We start from the raw sequence: 13250 nt of genomic DNA, 5'->3' as shown, positions 1-13250 counted from the left end.
TCCCATCCCTGGGACGCCAGAGCCCTTCTGGACTGCTGGCCTCGCCCGCATCTGCCGCCCACCCTCCACCAGCCCCTCGCACTGCCCTGCCCAGCCCAGCCCCGACAAGCCCTGGGATGCTGCTCACACTGGTCCCCTGGCTCCAAAGACAACGCTGCCATCCTCGCCTGCTCATCCAGGAAGGAGCCGGCCTTCGGGCCTGGCGGCTGCCTGCTGAAGAGTACAAAGCCAAGAGCAGGAGACCCAATGGCACAGCCATTCTCCAGGCTCGCGGCTTCCACATGCACGCCTCCATCGGGGCAACCCTGCTGGCAGGGCACAGCCCTGTCTCGGGACACCCACCAACCACCAGCTGGCCGCCCAGCCCCGGGACAGAGGTGGGCCCTCCCTGACCCTGCCTACCTCACCCTTGCCCCACGGCCTCAGCCTCGGGGACATCAGCCCAAGACCTCTGGCCAACCTGCAGCCCATGGCATGGCAAGAGGCAGACCATGGGGGGTGGGGTCACCAGGGACCTGGCGCCTTGGGAATGCCGGCCCTCCCTCGCTCTCCTCCTTCAGTTCTGGCAGGCTGGTCCACAGGGGCTCCCACTGGCCCACTGGGCGAACGCAAGCACCAGGAAGGCCCCCCAGAGGACACACGGACGGCCCCCCTGGATGCCTGGCCTCGCCCGCGAGGGTCACGGCACGGAGGACATTGGACCTCAGCGTTCCAGACACGTATTCATCGTACACGACTCATACGCCACCAGTAGTCATCATCGATCCAATACTGTCCCCCTTTCCTACTTAACACTCTAATTTCTTTGTCGACTCAATTGAAAACATGCAGTGGTTCTCTGGGGCCGAGCACTTAAGGATCAGCCTTGTCACTACTGTGGCCGGGATTGGATCCTTGGCCTGGAAACTTCTGTTTTCCACACAAGGACCAAAATAAATTAATCAAATCAAAAAGTGAGGAATCATTTTAGAAGTACCTTTTACAAACAACATACTAAACAAGCACCTCGAATCATTCTTCCCCTAACACATCTCAGACCAATGCTCTCTTTCGCTATAGGTGCCTTAATCTATATCATGGTCTATACTCCATACTCAACACTCAGATGCCGCTGCCTCCGCTACTTAGATTCTGCATTTCTTTTGGATTCCGTACCCGGATTTACTTATTTTCTTCCCCGGGACTGTGGCACAAGAAAGTTCCCACGCCCGTCATCAAACCCACACCACAGCACCGACCCAGGTAAAGCCGGATCCTTAACCCACCGCTGTCAGGAAACTCCCCCACATTTCTTAATAGTACAGTAATCACTCGAATCGAAAAAGTCCAAGCAAAGAAACTCAGCCGTTACTCACATTAATCTCCATTCTACTATATAGAGGCAACCACCGAGCCCGTGCCCGTGGCAGATGTTCAACCATCTCTAACGCCTTCATCCTGGGCGGTACAGAACACAGAGGGTGACAAAGGCGTTAGGATCTAATTGCCACTGATCATCGTTGCCCGACTTCCCCTTACACAATATTTATGCATTTATCACTTCCTATATACTTTCATTCTAGTGAAAGAAAAAACAAAAACAAACCAACCTCAATCTTTACTCCGTGGCAGAACTTAAACGGACTTTTATGAACGCATTGCTATCTAACTTTGGTCAGATATCCGACCCTTGCCAGGTATTTGATGGGCCTCACTGTTTTCAAGGTTCATGAACAGCCTCATTTCCTAAGCCTCTTCATATGTGGACAATGATTCACCCTATTTTTCCTTATTTCTTCACTTACGTTTGCTTAATGATTCTGGCACGCAGCCATTCCTAACAAACCCACGACAAAGAAATAAATACGAGAACACATGACCTTTGTATACCCCTGGCATCTCTCTCCAGACACAATTTCCCCCAAGAGAGGAGACTCCTTAGGTGCTGGGACAGACCTCAGAGTTTCAGAGATGCTTTCTTCCTTCAGGACTCTTCCCGTCACGCGCCTCATCACTGGTCCGTGACGGGGTCTCTGTGCCTCCTTCACGTGTATTACTTCATTGACGGATTCAGCAATTCCCACACAGTCATTCAGACACTCAATCATTCACAACACCCAAGAAGACGTGTGACGTCACCGTGGGATCACGCTCAATCCGCTCCAGCGTGAGCACGTTTGACAGCACAAAGCACAGCCAATGATGAAAAAGAGAAAGAAAAGAAAAGGGATCACCGTCGCGTCTTGCCTCTACATTTCATCTGCCCTGTTACTTAACAATGTAAAGCATAGCCATGCTTTAGAGACTGTTTTGTCTCTTGACTGAAAGAACTACCTCAAACTTGAAACTGACTCACAACAATACAGGAAATTTCTAACACTTACAACTCTTCAAGTCTCTCTGATAATTGGCCACAAAGGTGACCGTTTGACTGACTTATCTCATAAGGAGCGCTGCTGTTGGCAATTTTGATTAATATTTCTTTCTTCAACATATTTGCTCGTAATTAGACAACAACATATGCTCTTCAACTATTACCTATAACTTTCATGGTGTTCTCCTTGCTGTATGAATACTTTGAAAACGTATACGCTGTAAGAACCCGAACTTTCTGTGTTCCTAACACCTGTCCACAGGATGGCCTAAACAGAGCCAAAGAGGATGGACTGTGTGGGGCCACAGGGCTTCAGACCCTTATCATGCGTCATTCATGACTCACCACTGGGACCTGACCCATGTTCTAATCATCACGGGTACATTAGGCCAATGTCACTTCCCATGTTCATGTTTTGGGATCAATTTAATGTTTCCTTCATAACAAGAAGTACTTGATTAACGAAAATCAGAGTACAAGACACTTGAATATCCCTGATGATCTAAGTAGTACCAAAAGAGATTGTATCTTCCTTTGGTGAAATCCCTATTGTCAATTAACCAGCATAAAGGTTCATGCCTTAGTTCTCAAGGGACGATTAGTCACCTGGGGATTCTACATAGGACATTTTAAAGACATGGAAAACACTGGCCCCGATGACCCAAACCAAGACAGCCCGAGGCCATGCCTCACCTTGGGATCTCTCCTGCCACCACCGCCAGAGGAGGGGTCTCGGCCCCACGCAGCCTGGCCTGGCCTTCGGCTTCCACCCTATAAGGGAGACCCAAGAGACAAGGTGACACCCACAGTGAGACGCCATCGACTGGGCTCCTCGGGCGGTCGGCGCTGCCCCGTTGGGCTCGAGGATGGAAAGGCAGGAAGAGAAAGGCCCTGTTTCCTTGCGAGTGGACCTCAGAGTTCCAGACACACATTATTCGTCATCGATGCCTCATACGCTGGCATTGATCATCATCGATCCAGAAAAGGGGGACCTTCTCTTCCTTCGCCATGGCCCGTGGAGTCAGGCATTCCTCCCCGCACGGCCACTGGGCAACCCAAGGGGCCCGCCCCACCCAACGAGGCCTCGCCATCCCTCGGGGAGCCTCTAGGACCCGTCCCCTGGCTTTCGGTCTCTCTGGGCCGCGGAGGACCAGCTGGGCCCCTGTGCAGGACGTCCAAGAGACCTTCCTAGCCAGAGCTGTCCCATCCCTGGGACGCCAGAGCCCTTCTGGACTGCTGGCCTCGCCCGCATCTGCCGCCCACCCTCCACCAGCCCCTCGCACTGCCCTGCCCAGCCCAGCCCCGACAAGCCCTGGGATGCTGCTCACACTGGTCCCCTGGCTCCAAAGACAACGCTGCCATCCTCGCCTGCTCATCCAGGAAGGAGCCGGCCTTCGGGCCTGGCGGCTGCCTGCTGAAGAGTACAAAGCCAAGAGCAGGAGACCCAATGGCACAGCCATTCTCCAGGCTCGCGGCTTCCACATGCACGCCTCCATCGGGGCAACCCTGCTGGCAGGGCACAGCCCTGTCTCGGGACACCCACCAACCACCAGCTGGCCGCCCAGCCCCGGGACAGAGGTGGGCCCTCCCTGACCCTGCCTACCTCACCCTTGCCCCACGGCCTCAGCCTCGGGGACATCAGCCCAAGACCTCTGGCCAACCTGCAGCCCATGGCATGGCAAGAGGCAGACCATGGGGGGTGGGGTCACCAGGGACCTGGCGCCTTGGGAATGCCGGCCCTCCCTCGCTCTCCTCCTTCAGTTCTGGCAGGCTGGTCCACAGGGGCTCCCACTGGCCCACTGGGCGAACGCAAGCACCAGGAAGGCCCCCCAGAGGACACACGGACGGCCCCCCTGGATGCCTGGCCTCGCCCGCGAGGGTCACGGCACGGAGGACATTGGACCTCAGCGTTCCAGACACGTATTCATCGTACACGACTCATACGCCACCAGTAGTCATCATCGATCCAATACTGTCCCCCTTTCCTACTTAACACTCTAATTTCTTTGTCGACTCAATTGAAAACATGCAGTGGTTCTCTGGGGCCGAGCACTTAAGGATCAGCCTTGTCACTACTGTGGCCGGGATTGGATCCTTGGCCTGGAAACTTCTGTTTTCCACACAAGGACCAAAATAAATTAATCAAATCAAAAAGTGAGGAATCATTTTAGAAGTACCTTTTACAAACAACATACTAAACAAGCACCTCGAATCATTCTTCCCCTAACACATCTCAGACCAATGCTCTCTTTCGCTATAGGTGCCTTAATCTATATCATGGTCTATACTCCATACTCAACACTCAGATGCCGCTGCCTCCGCTACTTAGATTCTGCATTTCTTTTGGATTCCGTACCCGGATTTACTTATTTTCTTCCCCGGGACTGTGGCACAAGAAAGTTCCCACGCCCGTCATCAAACCCACACCACAGCACCGACCCAGGTAAAGCCGGATCCTTAACCCACCGCTGTCAGGAAACTCCCCCACATTTCTTAATAGTACAGTAATCACTCGAATCGAAAAAGTCCAAGCAAAGAAACTCAGCCGTTACTCACATTAATCTCCATTCTACTATATAGAGGCAACCACCGAGCCCGTGCCCGTGGCAGATGTTCAACCATCTCTAACGCCTTCATCCTGGGCGGTACAGAACACAGAGGGTGACAAAGGCGTTAGGATCTAATTGCCACTGATCATCGTTGCCCGACTTCCCCTTACACAATATTTATGCATTTATCACTTCCTATATACTTTCATTCTAGTGAAAGAAAAAACAAAAACAAACCAACCTCAATCTTTACTCCGTGGCAGAACTTAAACGGACTTTTATGAACGCATTGCTATCTAACTTTGGTCAGATATCCGACCCTTGCCAGGTATTTGATGGGCCTCACTGTTTTCAAGGTTCATGAACAGCCTCATTTCCTAAGCCTCTTCATATGTGGACAATGATTCACCCTATTTTTCCTTATTTCTTCACTTACGTTTGCTTAATGATTCTGGCACGCAGCCATTCCTAACAAACCCACGACAAAGAAATAAATACGAGAACACATGACCTTTGTATACCCCTGGCATCTCTCTACAGACACAATTTCCCCCAAGAGAGGAGACTCCTTAGGTGCTGGGACAGACCTCAGAGTTTCAGAGATGCTTTCTTCCTTCAGGACTCTTCCCGTCACGCGCCTCATCACTGGTCCGTGACGGGGTCTCTGTGCCTCCTTCACGTGTATTACTTCATTGACGGATTCAGCAATTCCCACACAGTCATTCAGACACTCAATCATTCACAACACCCAAGAAGACGTGTGACGTCACCGTGGGATCACGCTCAATCCGCTCCAGCGTGAGCACGTTTGACAGCACAAAGCACAGCCAATGATGAAAAAGAGAAAGAAAAGAAAAGGGATCACCGTCGCGTCTTGCCTCTACATTTCATCTGCCCTGTTACTTAACAATGTAAAGCATAGCCATGCTTTAGAGACTGTTTTGTCTCTTGACTGAAAGAACTACCTCAAACTTGAAACTGACTCACAACAATACAGGAAATTTCTAACACTTACAACTCTTCAAGTCTCTCTGATAATTGGCCACAAAGGTGACCGTTTGACTGACTTATCTCATAAGGAGCGCTGCTGTTGGCAATTTTGATTAATATTTCTTTCTTCAACATATTTGCTCGTAATTAGACAACAACATATGCTCTTCAACTATTACCTATAACTTTCATGGTGTTCTCCTTGCTGTATGAATACTTTGAAAACGTATACGCTGTAAGAACCCGAACTTTCTGTGTTCCTAACACCTGTCCACAGGATGGCCTAAACAGAGCCAAAGAGGATGGACTGTGTGGGGCCACAGGGCTTCAGACCCTTATCATGCGTCATTCATGACTCACCACTGGGACCTGACCCATGTTCTAATCATCACGGGTACATTAGGCCAATGTCACTTCCCATGTTCATGTTTTGGGATCAATTTAATGTTTCCTTCATAACAAGAAGTACTTGATTAACGAAAATCAGAGTACAAGACACTTGAATATCCCTGATGATCTAAGTAGTACCAAAAGAGATTGTATCTTCCTTTGGTGAAATCCCTATTGTCAATTAACCAGCATAAAGGTTCATGCCTTAGTTCTCAAGGGACGATTAGTCACCTGGGGATTCTACATAGGACATTTTAAAGACATGGAAAACACTGGCCCCGATGACCCAAACCAAGACAGCCCGAGGCCATGCCTCACCTTGGGATCTCTCCTGCCACCACCGCCAGAGGAGGGGTCTCGGCCCCACGCAGCCTGGCCTGGCCTTCGGCTTCCACCCTATAAGGGAGACCCAAGAGACAAGGTGACACCCACAGTGAGACGCCATCGACTGGGCTCCTCGGGCGGTCGGCGCTGCCCCGTTGGGCTCGAGGATGGAAAGGCAGGAAGAGAAAGGCCCCGTTTCCTTGCGAGTGGACCTCAGAGTTCCAGACACACATTATTCGTCATCGATGCCTCATACGCTGGCATTGATCATCATCGATCCAGAAAAGGGGGACCTTCTCTTCCTTCGCCATGGCCCGTGGAGTCAGGCATTCCTCCCCGCACGGCCACTGGGCAACCCAAGGGGCCCGCCCCACCCAACGAGGCCTCGCCATCCCTCGGGGAGCCTCTAGGACCCGTCCCCTGGCTTTCGGTCTCTCTGGGCCGTGGAGGACCAGCTGGGCCCCTGTGCAGGACGTCCAAGAGACCTTCCTAGCCAGAGCTGTCCCATCCCTGGGACGCCAGAGCCCTTCTGGACTGCTGGCCTCGCCCGCATCTGCCGCCCACCCTCCACCAGCCCCTCGCACTGCCCTGCCCAGCCCAGCCCCGACAAGCCCTGGGATGCTGCTCACACTGGTCCCCTGGCTCCAAAGACAACGCTGCCATCCTCGCCTGCTCATCCAGGAAGGAGCCGGCCTTCGGGCCTGGCGGCTGCCTGCTGAAGAGTACAAAGCCAAGAGCAGGAGACCCAATGGCACAGCCATTCTCCAGGCTCGCGGCTTCCACATGCACGCCTCCATCGGGGCAACCCTGCTGGCAGGGCACAGCCCTGTCTCGGGACACCCACCAACCACCAGCTGGCCGCCCAGCCCCGGGACAGAGGTGGGCCCTCCCTGACCCTGCCTACCTCACCCTTGCCCCACGGCCTCAGCCTCGGGGACATCAGCCCAAGACCTCTGGCCAACCTGCAGCCCATGGCATGGCAAGAGGCAGACCATGGGGGGTGGGGTCACCAGGGACCTGGCGCCTTGGGAATGCCGGCCCTCCCTCGCTCTCCTCCTTCAGTTCTGGCAGGCTGGTCCACAGGGGCTCCCACTGGCCCACTGGGCGAACGCAAGCACCAGGAAGGCCCCCCAGAGGACACACGGACGGCCCCCCTGGATGCCTGGCCTCGCCCGCGAGGGTCACGGCACGGAGGACATTGGACCTCAGCGTTCCAGACACGTATTCATCGTACACGACTCATACGCCACCAGTAGTCATCATCGATCCAATACTGTCCCCCTTTCCTACTTAACACTCTAATTTCTTTGTCGACTCAATTGAAAACATGCAGTGGTTCTCTGGGGCCGAGCACTTAAGGATCAGCCTTGTCACTACTGTGGCCGGGATTGGATCCTTGGCCTGGAAACTTCTGTTTTCCACACAAGGACCAAAATAAATTAATCAAATCAAAAAGTGAGGAATCATTTTAGAAGTACCTTTTACAAACAACATACTAAACAAGCACCTCGAATCATTCTTCCCCTAACACATCTCAGACCAATGCTCTCTTTCGCTATAGGTGCCTTAATCTATATCATGGTCTATACTCCATACTCAACACTCAGATGCCGCTGCCTCCGCTACTTAGATTCTGCACTTCTTTTGGATTCCGTACCCGGATTTACTTATTTTCTTCCCCGGGACTGTGGCACAAGAAAGTTCCCACGCCCGTCATCAAACCCACACCACAGCACCGACCCAGGTAAAGCCGGATCCTTAACCCACCGCTGTCAGGAAACTCCCCCACATTTCTTAATAGTACAGTAATCACTCGAATCGAAAAAGTCCAAGCAAAGAAACTCAGCCGTTACTCACATTAATCTCCATTCTACTATATAGAGGCAACCACCGAGCCCGTGCCCGTGGCAGATGTTCAACCATCTCTAACGCCTTCATCCTGGGCGGTACAGAACACAGAGGGTGACAAAGGCGTTAGGATCTAATTGCCACTGATCATCGTTGCCCGACTTCCCCTTACACAATATTTATGCATTTATCACTTCCTATATACTTTCATTCTAGTGAAAGAAAAAACAAAAACAAACCAACCTCAATCTTTACTCCGTGGCAGAACTTAAACGGACTTTTATGAACGCATTGCTATCTAACTTTGGTCAGATATCCGACCCTTGCCAGGTATTTGATGGGCCTCACTGTTTTCAAGGTTCATGAACAGCCTCATTTCCTAAGCCTCTTCATATGTGGACAATGATTCACCCTATTTTTCCTTATTTCTTCACTTACGTTTGCTTAATGATTCTGGCACGCAGCCATTCCTAACAAACCCACGACAAAGAAATAAATACGAGAACACATGACCTTTGTATACCCCTGGCATCTCTCTACAGACACAATTTCCCCCAAGAGAGGAGACTCCTTAGGTGCTGGGACAGACCTCAGAGTTTCAGAGATGCTTTCTTCCTTCAGGACTCTTCCCGTCACGCGCCTCATCACTGGTCCGTGACGGGGTCTCTGTGCCTCCTTCACGTGTATTACTTCATTGACGGATTCAGCAATTCCCACACAGTCATTCAGACACTCAATCATTCACAACACCCAAGAAGACGTGTGACGTCACCGTGGGATCACGCTCAATCCGCTCCAGCGTGAGCACGTTTGACAGCACAAAGCACAGCCAATGATGAAAAAGAGAAAGAAAAGAAAAGGGATCACCGTCGCGTCTTGCCTCTACATTTCATCTGCCCTGTTACTTAACAATGTAAAGCATAGCCATGCTTTAGAGACTGTTTTGTCTCTTGACTGAAAGAACTACCTCAAACTTGAAACTGACTCACAACAATACAGGAAATTTCTAACACTTACAACTCTTCAAGTCTCTCTGATAATTGGCCACAAAGGTGACCGTTTGACTGACTTATCTCATAAGGAGCGCTGCTGTTGGCAATTTTGATTAATATTTCTTTCTTCAACATATTTGTTCGTAATTAGACAACAACATATGCTCTTCAACTATTACCTATAACTTTCATGGTGTTCTCCTTGCTGTATGAATACTTTGAAAACGTATACGCTGTAAGAACCCGAACTTTCTGTGTTCCTAACACCTGTCCACAGGATGGCCTAAACAGAGCCAAAGAGGATGGACTGTGTGGGGCCACAGGGCTTCAGACCCTTATCATGCGTCATTCATGACTCACCACTGGGACCTGACCCATGTTCTAATCATCACGGGTACATTAGGCCAATGTCACTTCCCATGTTCATGTTTTGGGATCAATTTAATGTTTCCTTCATAACAAGAAGTACTTGATTAACGAAAATCAGAGTACAAGACACTTGAATATCCCTGATGATCTAAGTAGTACCAAAAGAGATTGTATCTTCCTTTGGTGAAATCCCTATTGTCAATTAACCAGCATAAAGGTTCATGCCTTAGTTCTCAAGGGACGATTAGTCACCTGGGGATTCTACATAGGACATTTTAAAGACATGGAAAACACTGGCCCCGATGACCCAAACCAAGACAGCCCGAGGCCATGCCTCACCTTGGGATCTCTCCTGCCACCACCGCCAGAGGAGGGGTCTCGGCCCCACGCAGCCTGGCCTGGCCTTCGGCTTCCACCCTATAAGGGAGACCCAAGAGACAAGGTGACACCCACAGTGAGACGCCATCGACTGGGCTCCTCGGGCGGTCGGCGCTGCCCCGTTGGGCTCGAGGATGGAAAGGCAGGAAGAGAAAGGCCCCGTTTCCTTGCGAGTGGACCTCAGAGTTCCAGACACACATTATTCGTCATCGATGCCTCATACGCTGGCATTGATCATCATCGATCCAGAAAAGGGGGACCTTCTCTTCCTTCGCCATGGCCCGTGGAGTCAGGCATTCCTCCCCGCACGGCCACTGGGCAACCCAAGGGGCCCGCCCCACCCAACGAGGCCTCGCCATCCCTCGGGGAGCCTCTAGGACCCGTCCCCTGGCTTTCGGTCTCTCTGGGCCGCGGAGGACCAGCTGGGCCCCTGTGCAGGACGTCCAAGAGACCTTCCTAGCCAGAGCTGTCCCATCCCTGGGACGCCAGAGCCCTTCTGGACTGCTGGCCTCGCCCGCATCTGCCGCCCACCCTCCACCAGCCCCTCGCACTGCCCTGCCCAGCCCAGCCCCGACAAGCCCTGGGATGCTGCTCACACTGGTCCCCTGGCTCCAAAGACAACGCTGCCATCCTCGCCTGCTCATCCAGGAAGGAGCCGGCCTTCGGGCCTGGCGGCTGCCTGCTGAAGAGTACAAAGCCAAGAGCAGGAGACCCAATGGCACAGCCATTCTCCAGGCTCGCGGCTTCCACATGCACGCCTCCATCGGGGCAACCCTGCTGGCAGGGCACAGCCCTGTCTCGGGACACCCACCAACCACCAGCTGGCCGCCCAGCCCCGGGACAGAGGTGGGCCCTCCCTGACCCTGCCTACCTCACCCTTGCCCCACGGCCTCAGCCTCGGGGACATCAGCCCAAGACCTCTGGCCAACCTGCAGCCCATGGCATGGCAAGAGGCAGACCATGGGGGGTGGGGTCACCAGGGACCTGGCGCCTTGGGAATGCCGGCCCTCCCTCGCTCTCCTCCTTCAGTTCTGGCAGGCTGGTCCACAGGGGCTCCCACTGGCCCACTGGGCGAACGCAAGCACCAGGAAGGCCCCCCAGAGGACACACGGACGGCCCCCCTGGATGCCTGGCCTCGCCCGCGAGGGTCACGGCACGGAGGACATTGGACCTCAGCGTTCCAGACACGTATTCATCGTACACGACTCATACGCCACCAGTAGTCATCATCGATCCAATACTGTCCCCCTTTCCTACTTAACACTCTAATTTCTTTGTCGACTCAATTGAAAACATGCAGTGGTTCTCTGGGGCCGAGCACTTAAGGATCAGCCTTGTCACTACTGTGGCCGGGATTGGATCCTTGGCCTGGAAACTTCTGTTTTCCACACAAGGACCAAAATAAATTAATCAAATCAAAAAGTGAGGAATCATTTTAGAAGTACCTTTTACAAACAACATACTAAACAAGCACCTCGAATCATTCTTCCCCTAACACATCTCAGACCAATGCTCTCTTTCGCTATAGGTGCCTTAATCTATATCATGGTCTATACTCCATACTCAACACTCAGATGCCGCTGCCTCCGCTACTTAGATTCTGCACTTCTTTTGGATTCCGTACCCGGATTTACTTATTTTCTTCCCCGGGACTGTGGCACAAGAAAGTTCCCACGCCCGTCATCAAACCCACACCACAGCACCGACCCAGGTAAAGCCGGATCCTTAACCCACCGCTGTCAGGAAACTCCCCCACATTTCTTAATAGTACAGTAATCACTCGAATCGAAAAAGTCCAAGCAAAGAAACTCAGCCGTTACTCACATTAATCTCCATTCTACTATATAGAGGCAACCACCGAGCCCGTGCCCGTGGCAGATGTTCAACCATCTCTAACGCCTTCATCCTGGGCGGTACAGAACACAGAGGGTGACAAAGGCGTTAGGATCTAATTGCCACTGATCATCGTTGCCCGACTTCCCCTTACACAATATTTATGCATTTATCACTTCCTATATACTTTCATTCTAGTGAAAGAAAAAACAAAAACAAACCAACCTCAATCTTTACTCCGTGGCAGAACTTAAACGGACTTTTATGAACGCATTGCTATCTAACTTTGGTCAGATATCCGACCCTTGCCAGGTATTTGATGGGCCTCACTGTTTTCAAGGTTCATGAACAGCCTCATTTCCTAAGCCTCTTCATATGTGGACAATGATTCACCCTATTTTTCCTTATTTCTTCACTTACGTTTGCTTAATGATTCTGGCACGCAGCCATTCCTAACAAACCCACGACAAAGAAATAAATACGAGAACACATGACCTTTGTATACCCCTGGCATCTCTCTACAGACACAATTTCCCCCAAGAGAGGAGACTCCTTAGGTGCTGGGACAGACCTCAGAGTTTCAGAGATGCTTTCTTCCTTCAGGACTCTTCCCGTCACGCGCCTCATCACTGGTCCGTGACGGGGTCTCTGTGCCTCCTTCACGTGTATTACTTCATTGACGGATTCAGCAATTCCCACACAGTCATTCAGACACTCAGTCATTCACAACACCCAAGAAGACGTGTGACGTCACCGTGGGATCACGCTCAATCCGCTCCAGCGTGAGCACGTTTGACAGCACAAAGCACAGCCAATGATGAAAAAGAGAAAGAAAAGAAAAGGGATCACCGTCGCGTCTTGCCTCTACATTTCATCTGCCCTGTTACTTAACAATGTAAAGCATAGCCATGCTTTAGAGACTGTTTTGTCTCTTGACTGAAAGAACTACCTCAAACTTGAAACTGACTCACAACAATACAGGAAATTTCTAACACTTACAACTCTTCAAGTCTCTCTGATAATTGGCCACAAAGGTGACCGTTTGACTGACTTATCTCATAAGGAGCGCTGCTGTTGGCAGTTTTGATTAATATTTCTTTCTTCAACATATTTGCTCATAATTAGACAACAACATATGCTCTTCAACTATTACCTATAACTTTCATGGTGTTCTCCTTGCTGTATGAATACTTTGAAAACGTATACGCTGTAAGAACCCGAACT

At 51.4% G+C, this 13250-nt stretch overlaps 1 long non-coding RNA gene and 7 other non-coding genes across 9 annotated transcripts in view; all 8 read right to left on the bottom strand.

The window, feature by feature from the left end:
* The window catches only part of LOC102163738 (uncharacterized), a 236099-nt gene that overhangs the window by 92898 nt on the left and 129951 nt on the right, over positions 1-13250 (bottom strand). The window lies entirely within an intron of this gene.
* LOC146401990 (small nucleolar RNA SNORD113/SNORD114 family) lies at positions 697-768 on the bottom strand. Its single transcript, XR_014811572.1, has one exon. It is a non-coding gene; the product is annotated as a small nucleolar RNA SNORD113/SNORD114 family (small nucleolar RNA).
* On the bottom strand, positions 3259-3333 carry LOC146401989 (small nucleolar RNA SNORD113/SNORD114 family). The gene has a single exon (XR_014811645.1). It is a non-coding gene; the product is annotated as a small nucleolar RNA SNORD113/SNORD114 family (small nucleolar RNA).
* On the bottom strand, positions 4251-4322 carry LOC146401988 (small nucleolar RNA SNORD113/SNORD114 family). Its single transcript, XR_014811571.1, has one exon. It is a non-coding gene; the product is annotated as a small nucleolar RNA SNORD113/SNORD114 family (small nucleolar RNA).
* LOC146401987 (small nucleolar RNA SNORD113/SNORD114 family) lies at positions 6813-6887 on the bottom strand. The gene has a single exon (XR_014811644.1). It is a non-coding gene; the product is annotated as a small nucleolar RNA SNORD113/SNORD114 family (small nucleolar RNA).
* On the bottom strand, positions 7805-7876 carry LOC146401986 (small nucleolar RNA SNORD113/SNORD114 family). The gene has a single exon (XR_014811570.1). It is a non-coding gene; the product is annotated as a small nucleolar RNA SNORD113/SNORD114 family (small nucleolar RNA).
* LOC146401985 (small nucleolar RNA SNORD113/SNORD114 family) lies at positions 10367-10441 on the bottom strand. The gene has a single exon (XR_014811642.1). It is a non-coding gene; the product is annotated as a small nucleolar RNA SNORD113/SNORD114 family (small nucleolar RNA).
* Positions 11359-11430, bottom strand: LOC146401984 (small nucleolar RNA SNORD113/SNORD114 family). Its single transcript, XR_014811569.1, has one exon. It is a non-coding gene; the product is annotated as a small nucleolar RNA SNORD113/SNORD114 family (small nucleolar RNA).

Source organism: Sus scrofa, chromosome 7, assembly GCF_054392235.1.
Source record: "Sus scrofa isolate SSC_HxYL_T2T_F1_AM1 chromosome 7, Sscrofa_HxYL_maternal_Yorkshire_Landrace_v2.0, whole genome shotgun sequence".
Classification (NCBI taxonomy): domain Eukaryota; kingdom Metazoa; phylum Chordata; class Mammalia; order Artiodactyla; family Suidae; genus Sus; species Sus scrofa.
This window is presented reverse-complemented; position numbering and strand designations above follow the sequence as displayed.